Consider the following 9,315-nt stretch of genomic DNA (forward strand, 5'->3'; position numbering starts at 1 on the left):
TCCTTGCAATTTTTCGGAAAAAAAACCCGCATAGCCTGCTTAGCGAGGCGTCGGAGACTGCTGTACTTGCCGCTACCTATCCTGAATATGAAGATGGTGTGACTCTAATTCGTTACAATGAAGCTCTGGTTATAAGAACTGGAAGTTCTCCAGAGAAGATGGTTACTATCATGCGTATCATACCTACTGTGGGAATTCCTTGTGTTTGGAAACGAAGCTTTCCGAAGTGCCTGTTATCCTGTCGTTGCCAGATGATTTCAACGCTTGATGACTATTTCATCTTCTTTGGCACTTTTTTTATCAGCCAAGGCATACTTGTAACTCTCCGCTGGGAGGAATTTCGGGCTACAGGCACCGTTCGCCAAAACGGGTTTAGGTTGCGTCCACTCGGCCCAAAAAAAGCAGCTGATTAGAAGCAGCCTGGAAAAATTGGTTCTTGCTTCCATCGTGTGGGTTACGTGCTTGTAATGAAGTCTAAGGACAACAGTGTAGTCACTATGACCTGCAACTATGACACCACTGAACCTACATTTTTTTAAAAGCCGGTGGTTGCCTAGAGCGCACGAAAAAAAGGAATTTTGTAAGCCAAAACTGTTTTCCTTTTATTACAGTGGTATGGCCGGTGTCGATCTTTCGGATCAGACCGTCAACTGCTAATATATCAGCATCAAGGGAAAAAGTGGGGGTGGCTGTTGACACGAAAGCTCAACTTTGCAACTGTGATCGCCTGAACAATCTACCAAGGTGCTAGAGACGAGCCTGCTGAGCATTTTTCTTTTGGTAAGAACGTTACTCATCATTATCTACGCCTTGACATGCAGCAAACAGCGGTTCGCAGACACTCTGGCTCAATCGTGTCTGATGCTTCTTTGAAAACGAGAAAGCTTCCCGCGCAGATAAAATAACTGCGCTGCCAGTGTAGCCAGAAAAGATTCATGAGAGCCTGCAAGTAGTGTTTTATCATCCTGCGCAAAAAAAACGCGGACATATTAACAAAATTGACACAACCAAGTAGGAGTGGAGCGAAGTTCCAACTTGCGCTATGGGGAGGACCCAGAGTACTAGAAAAAGTACACCGCTGTACATTCGGAACGCATGAAGCAATGATGACGAAATTTCAGTAATCAGTTTTTCTTCATCAGTGAACACGATGCACAAAAAATGAACAAAATCCCGCTGTTAGATTCTTCTTGGTCCCTAATCGGTTAAAACCGCTCCGATCAAGATAGGCTGAGTCACTGCTGGTTAACGCGATGGACGGCTCACTGACACATTCGTTACCGAGTCTCAAGATATGTCTTGACTCATTGAAGATTAACCAACCGTCATCGAGTGAGTTAATATGCCGGTTACCAGTTTCCGGTTAATCTGCAAAGAGTGAACTGCCAAAATGTCCGTGGCCGAAAGATATGAGTGGAAACATTCAAAAGCCTTGCAAAGCAAAACCAAGTTTGAACCGCTAACATTCTGTAAGTGGCCCTTGGGCTCCGGTAATAGTACATTAATACATCTGCCAGTGTGGCCACAGTATACCGTTTCGCAAAATATTGATAATCTGTAAACCACATTCGTTTTGTTAGGTAGTATATAATATTCCCATGTCTCACCCAATACGTGTTTCTTTCTGGAAACATATTTGCTACCTTATTCTTAACATTTTTACATATTCTCGGTAATTTATAAACGCCTATTACCATGACAGACTAAATCACTGATTCCAACGCGGACGGAGCCCCTCGACGCCTAACGTGACTGGCTCCGCCTCCTCCGTGGTGGACGGCGAGAGCGGACGACGGCACGGACGGGCGGGAAAACCAGCGGTGGCAGCCTCAACTTCAGGCACCGTCGCCCTCTCGTTGCTTGTCACTGTCTACCTTGCCCTTCTCGCACTTCCCTTCCAAGATCGAGGCAAGTGCCGCACTCCAAAACAGCACCAGCGAAAAGGAAAAGGGCAGGCGACGGAACCGCGCCAACCACAGCGAAAAAATCGCATAGAAGAGCCCCCATGCTAGCAAAAGAGAAAATAAACGGAAATGCCGATAATATAGGTTATTCAGGGAGCTTATCGGGGATTACGGCACACTCTCAAGAGTTGTACTTTTGAAAGCGTCGCAGAATGCCGCTCAGGTGATAGTGTGCAACCCGCCTGTTTCCCTAAATCAGCTTCAGCTTGTTTCCCTAAATAAGCACCAGCCTTTTCCGTTAATCAGTACCAGCCTGTTTCCCCAAATAAGCATCAGCCTGTTTCCCTAAATCAGCACCGGCCTGTTTCTCTAAATCAGCAGCTGCCTGTTTCCCTAAATCAGCACCAGCCTTTTCCCCTAAATCAGCACACAGTGGTTTCACCTTTTTCATCAATTTATCGCGTGCTCTTGCAGCGCCGTGTCTGAGAAATTCCGAGTTCATCAGCCTGGAAACCTTTTCCTGGAAGCTAATCTCTATGCTGTGTCAGCACGATGTCATCACGACTAACACCAGGCTAGACACCGCAATGCCGTCTTTGATAAGTTTTCAATGGTTGGGCCTAATGCACATAGCGCGTGAGGTACATCATTTTGAGGTTCAGAAATAGCATCTCCCTTTCATGCGACATTTGTCCCATTCTAAACCTAAGACCAGAACCTTGCTTCTTAAACAACTTCAGTATACTGACAGCTCCTAAGTGCTCACAACCTTTGTAGAAGAACACAAAATCGTCAGCGCATCTAAAGATTTACCCGCAAGCCCATACAAGGTCTTGGCAATCATTCTGTCCACTCGGCCTAGGAAGTTATCACACAGAACAGGACAACCTTCAAACCAATATATACATCGGATTTTCATACTTATATCACGCCGTTATACTCCACAAACATGCCCTTCAAATAAAAGGATGTTACTCTTAAAAACTGCGCTGTTGCAATTCCACAGCTGTTTCTAAAAGCAATCTCGTCATTGTGCTTGCTATACGCATTCGCATATTTGTGATGAGGTCTTGGTGCGGGTCCGAATACAATAAATCTTCCACATAGACACTCTTAAACAAACTGCTGGATCATCAGCCCTTAGATACTAAACCACCCTCTACAGGATCTTCGAGACGCAAAGTAAACAGATGCTGTTGCAGACAACTCTAGACTAAATTTCGCCATAATTTTTGGATGAAAGAATCGCTCTAAATGGCTCATTTAATTAACTCGTGAGATTTCACCGAGAAAAAATGGCTGAGGCTTAGCTAAGGTTAAGCCTAGTCAGATGCGAAGCATATTGATGGCTAGGCTTGGTAATGCATGGCTTTCCTTGGTTGAATACTTGGTCATTTTAATACAACCACTAGAAGCCTTCGTCGTGGGGGAAGACAACGGCATGGCTACAGCGGAACGCCGACTAACCCCGAGACGCGCTTTGGGTGAGCGCCTGGATTGCCACGGAAGCCGCGTCCGCCTGCCCGGTGGAGCGAGCGTTTCACCTACACCGAGTGTGAACGCGCGTTCGAAATGTGCGGGAACGCCGCTCGAGGACATTCCGGCGTCTCTGCGATGGCATCGTTCTCTCTCTCCCAGCGCGTGACGTCACTGTACCACGTGGTGTGCACGGCGTGCAACCACAGCGACGGCGCGAGGTGGACCCCCGTCTTCCTCTGTCGTGACGTCATGTGTCACGTGGTATGTCACGTTGTGTGACGTCACTGTACCACGTGGTGTGCACGGCGCGTAACCACGGCGAAGGGCTGTAGTGTACCTCTAGTAATATGCTTCGCATAAAAGAAAACGTCATAGACTCCTGAACTGAACTCTTTTATTACAGTCACCATCTTACCTAGGTTCATTTCACCTAGGAGACGCACAGCCTCTCGCATGACCCTCCTGTATATTTTGTCACACGCCTACAATATAACGCTTTCTTGTTGTACAAGCCCTCAGAAAGAACACGAAACACCTCTCCCTGACCGAGAGTGCAACCATCAAACTTTTTGGGACTATGAGCTCAATTACTGGATTAACTTTGAATGACTCATGTGTGTTGACGATAATCGCCGAGAATTGCAAAACCACTACTCGATTACTGACCTAACCATTGAAAGCTTGTTAAATATGGCATTGCGGTGCCCTACCCGGGGTCAGCCATGATGAAGTCATGCTCTCACAGCATGGCGATTAGTTTCCAGGAACAAAAGCAGGTTTATGAAATTACCGAAAAAGGTGAAATCCTTGTGCGGAGGTTGACGGGAACAGGCGGGGGTTCAGCAGCGAAGTCTCAAAAGACCAGCAGTGCTACCTTATAAGCATAGGCTGTCGCATAATTTGAAAAGTGGCCAAAAGGTCTGAGTTCGAGTGGTCTTCTTGGCTGCTGATGAACTGTCAGCAGTCTGTAACACTGTTAAGAAAAAAGGAAGCAAATATGGTTCCAGAAACGTGACAGGGGGAAAAGAAGAATGAGTATTTAGGACCCGCGTCAAAAGTATACAGGCCAAGGGGTTTTGCTTCTAAGCTGTTTAAGTAGGCTCTCTAGGACATCTGCGATCCAAAGCTTGGGAGCACTGAGGAATCGAAGCCATTTATCATTCGAGAGATTACGGTCTCTGAGGGTGCATAACGTGGCACACTGCAGGCCTCAAAAGCAGACCCCTTGGGCTATATACTTTTGACGGAGGGTGTAACTTCCAAAACGAATCCTGTTTATCGAATGCCGTTACCTTGCGAAAGGGCTTGCGTTGCTTAGCTGGCAGGAGTAAAAATGCACGATTAAGGGAGCACGAGGTGTCTTTGAAAACAGGTAGTGCTTAAAACTTGTTTGTACTATGTAAGCCGTGTGATGATTGCGGCCCATATTTTTCTGCTGCGAAAAGTTCGCAGTTCATCCTTTGCAGATTAAAGGTCACATCACTGAGGCTAGACATATCGTGCAACTATGTAACGAATGTTTCAGCGAGGTGTCCGTCGCGTTGGCTAGTAGTGAATTCGGCTGTTTTGATGAGAGCGGTTTTCAATGCCGTTCACGAATTTTGATTTTCGGTATGCTTTCAGGTGATTGTGCGTTTTGAGGTGTAGCGGGGCGGGGTTGTAAAACCTGTGTTTTCATCCATACTCTTCACTTCCTAGTCAGCGCGTGTCGTGGCTACTTCATGTCCTTGTCTTTCAAGCTGCTTAATTTAAAATCGTATATCCGACAGATTTACGGCTTACCTGTGTCGAAAGTTTAGGTTGGTTTAGTTTGGTTTATGGGGTTTAACGTCCCAATGCGACTAAGGCTATGAGAGACGCCGCAGTGGAGGGCTCCGGAAATTTCGACCACCAGGGGTTCTATAACGTGCGCTGACATCGCACAGTACACGGGCCTCGAATTTCTCCTCCAAAGAAATTCAGCTGCCGCGGCGCGGGATCGAACCCGCGTCTTTCGGGCCAGCAGCCGAGCACCATAGCCACTGAGCCACCGCGGCGGCGTATCGAAAGTTTAGTCGTATTTATCGTCGGTACTCACTAATAACTGGAATGGTTTGTGATCCGCCAAGTATTTGTCTTGCCCATTGCCTCTTTCCATGGCGCAAAAAAGGTCTTGCCGACGTCTGGGTACGAGCGGTAGACATTGTTTAGCTCCTCCTCAGAGGTGAATTACGTCGGATAACCAACGTGGAGTTCCATGTTATGCACCTTGTACATCGCCGTCGTCTTGGTGGCGCTGTCCAACCAAGTGGCACTGTCGATCTCCTCCATTATGGACTTCCGAATGTGGTCCGTCATGTCTCGCGCAGCTGTCACCGTGCTCTGCGGCACCTCTTTAAACAGGTACCAAGAGAGAAGAGGAACCTCCATGGCTCGCTTGACTGCAAGCAGGCAAGCTGATCTTATGAATTCCATCGGGTAAATGGAGGCGGTTAATTTCCGAGAAGTGAGCGGCATTAGGTTACGAATCAGCTCCCATGCGGCAAGGAGGTTTAGTTGTCGCCCCAAGTAGACGTGCAGTTGGTCGATGTAGGTCAGAGCGGACAACGCCACCTGCACCAGGCGCAAGGTTAAAAGAGTTATCTCGCCTAACCATGTACGGTTGATGTCAAGTCGTAATTCGGCCGTATGCTGCGATAAGTAATTATGAGCTTCCTTTAAGCTATAGCACACGCAGCATACTCCGCATTCATGCTTGCGCCACTGCTGACCGTTCTAACGACCGTGGTGAGGGCTGGTTGCTATGCGCAATAATCGCATCGCATGGTTCGAAAGCATATTCGCGCAAATAGGACGCTTCTCGAAGGTTAGAATCACGCCATTAACTGCGCTAACATTTGCCTGCAATCACACGACAAAAAGCAATGTAAACGGCGGTGACTTGCAACGGACACCGAAGGGTGTCGTATTCGGAATCGGACAACAATATCTCGGAAACTGACAAGATTGTATGAATTTATCGCGTAAGTTTTTCCCTAGGCGTGATGAAGCTTGCCTTGCAACAAATAGGTTACATATTATTTTCAAAGTCGGGAACCATATTTATTGTTATACATCTAGACCGTCGCCTCGTATGCCCACGTTCACACGCATACGCAAAGGCAAACATGGCAATGGGGCTTCAGCGTGTGACATATTAGCGGCCTGACAGATCGAGCCAAAGTGTTCACATCCCAAAAAAAAAAATTATTCAAGTACTCTTGCAATCAGTTGGTGCATTTCTTATATATATTCATCCAGCGGAACTAGCGTAGGTGCGATAGAAAATTAGCGTCATCGATGAACTGCCGGAGCCTAGTGCCGTCAATTAGAGCCCCTCTATATGCAAATACATTACTACCGCTACCTGCCTTCGAGACAACTTTCCTTAAAATTCCACAAAACAGCGCAAAGCATGAGGAGGCGACCAAACTTTAGATAATACTGGTATTAAGTTCATCTACAGCGTCTTGCACTGTTTTCTCTAATTTTTGCATCCTCGACTACTGAGTCCATAGGCTAAATTCGATACCGCTAATGTCGATAGAACTTCACAGAAACGGCTAGCCACACAGAATGATTTAAGAAGTTTCCGCTTAATTTTAGCACTCGCGGTAAGCAATCAGGAACCATACAAGCCTGCTCAAAAATTAGGGAAATAAATAAAAACCGAGCGCAGCTCTTCACCGGCTCCGTAAAGCTTGTCGTCATGAGAAGGGCGGTATAATCTCGTAATTCCGTCTCAATTCCTTTTTTTATTTTCCTGTAGCGACGTCATATGTCTGGGATTACTAGGTTAGAGACTTTGATCAACAGTGAACCTGGGGCGTGTCGTCACACAAAAGCCTAAAAAATTTACAATGGAAACAAAATGGAATATTCTACTCGTATTATACAAGTCCAGGAGCCGCTCACAGTAAGTAAATAGTTCTCACTCGTGGCGTTCGTCGGGTCGCATTGGCTCCTTCCTTGCGTACGTGTCTTTCGTGCCACGTTTTCTTTGAGTCAAAGTGATACTAAAGAGAACTCTATCAATTTTTTGTTGTTAATGAAAGTGGATTCTGAGGGTATGCCTGTCTATTTTGACGTCTGACCGGCAGCAAAACACGAATTTACCGCCGGTAAAAAAAAGGATTGAAAGATCTTCACTACAGTTGTTTGAAAACTCTTGACGTCATTACCGAAACAGACGGGAAATTAATGGCGGTGTAGCACAGCCTCTGAGATCAGCGCCCAGAGCGCCAACGCATGCATTTGACTTGCGAAATCGATCGCTGATGGCGACACCTGTGCTTGGTTTTTAATCTTTTCTATCTTATAAGAGCTCCGTTCTCGCTGAAAGTGGATTCTTCGTGCTTACAATAGGGCACCCTACGGGCACAGGCCAACTTATACTTTTCCTCCCTGGCCCTCTCACACAAACTTTGGGGACATTCTACACACATTACAAATACACCCAGCCAACAACTTCATCCGCTGTGAGAAACAAGCCTGTTTGGGCAGAAATGGCCACGCGTTCCTCACCTGAATTTCGTCTTCGGCGCCATACACACCGCCAGAGTGGGTGGAGATAAGGGACGCCCAACGGGGAGGCTGTATATTGCTTGTCAGGACATCCAGATTTTTCACGCGTGATGATGCAGCGAAGTGGAATAAGTTCACAGACCGGTCGAAGAAGTAGACGCCCATGGCCGTGGTTTCGGCGCGGATGATGTTCTCCGCAGTGTGACGTGCCTCATCTGAAGAAACTTTAAGCCCAAAGGCGGCCATGTGAACAAGGTAAAAATTGTCCAGCAGCGTGTACACGCTGCGCTCGCTCATCCAGCGCACCTGAGAGCTGCTCACCGCCAGCACCAGGACACGTTTTCGGCCAGAGAGCTTATTGTCGTCCAGGGACAGTTCCACAAGGATGGCGATGCTGTATTTGAAGGAGAGCATGATGATCTTGTCAAGGACATCTGCGTCTGCGTAGGTGCTCAAACCCAGGCCTACAGACTCCACGAACTTCCGTAGTTCCTCGGTTTCGTCCACGTGACCTGCGGCGCAGTTCTGGTATAGGGCGGCTGCCTTCTGCGCAGCACTTTGGTCCCGTGATGGATGGGACGAGGCAGAGTCCAGTGTTCGGGTTAGCGCCTGGTACATCTCGTAATCCAGCTGCCCGAGAAATTGGCCCCACGGGTGCTTGTAGTTGCCGCACACGTGTGTGTAAAAGTCTTGGCACGGGTCTGCCTCCGGCTTTATAATGGCTTTGAACATCTTCACCGCACTGGCGCACTGGCTGTTCTTGCAAATGGGGCCCGGAGGCAAGGTCGAGGCGAGGTCGCCCTGTCTATCCCTGGAAACCAGCAGGAACCAGAAGACGCTGAGCGCAGCCGTCAGGACGACAATCGCCACCACTACAGCAAAGCACGCGCTGTGGTGCTTGGAGTCGTCGCTTCGACTTTCCTCTGTGATGCAGTCCGTTGACATTCTGGATTCGCCTGCGCAGAAAAGGCAGTGGTCGCTTTCCTATTACATTGAGGACGCACATATTTGATTAGAGTCCTGCGTTTTCAGCTGCACTCTAATTTACCTGATTCTTGCACCGCACCAGATTTTTTAAAAATCAGGTTGCACCCGACTTCGAACCGAAAATAAGTTTTGTAGGAAGCTTTGTTTCGAAGCTGAAGATAACTCATGAAAATTAGCAAGGATCTTGTGAGCAGATCCAGAGAAGTGTATTGAGTGAAGCGCAAGGTAGCCGACAAAAGGAAGTTTAAAATGAAGAACATCTAGTATGCTGTAAAGAACTCAGGTAACCTAAAAGCATTAAGAGAAAGCTAGGCACACGTAAAACCATATGTATGCGCTAAGAGACAAAGGGCAGTGGCATTAGCAACATGGATAAGGTAGTTAAAGCGTAGTTAAAGCAGCC

At 47.3% G+C, this 9,315-nt stretch overlaps 1 pseudogene; it reads right to left on the bottom strand.

Annotated features, from left to right (window-relative positions):
* Positions 1–8,242: 8,242 nt before the first annotated feature.
* LOC149334419 (uncharacterized) lies at positions 8,243–8,870 on the bottom strand (annotated as a pseudogene).
* Between the last annotated feature and the right edge of the window lie 445 nt (positions 8,871–9,315).

This window comes from Amblyomma mixtum, chromosome 8, assembly GCF_055824585.1.
Source record: "Amblyomma mixtum isolate Tamu chromosome 8, ASM5582458v1, whole genome shotgun sequence".
NCBI classification, from domain to species: domain Eukaryota; kingdom Metazoa; phylum Arthropoda; class Arachnida; order Ixodida; family Ixodidae; genus Amblyomma; species Amblyomma mixtum.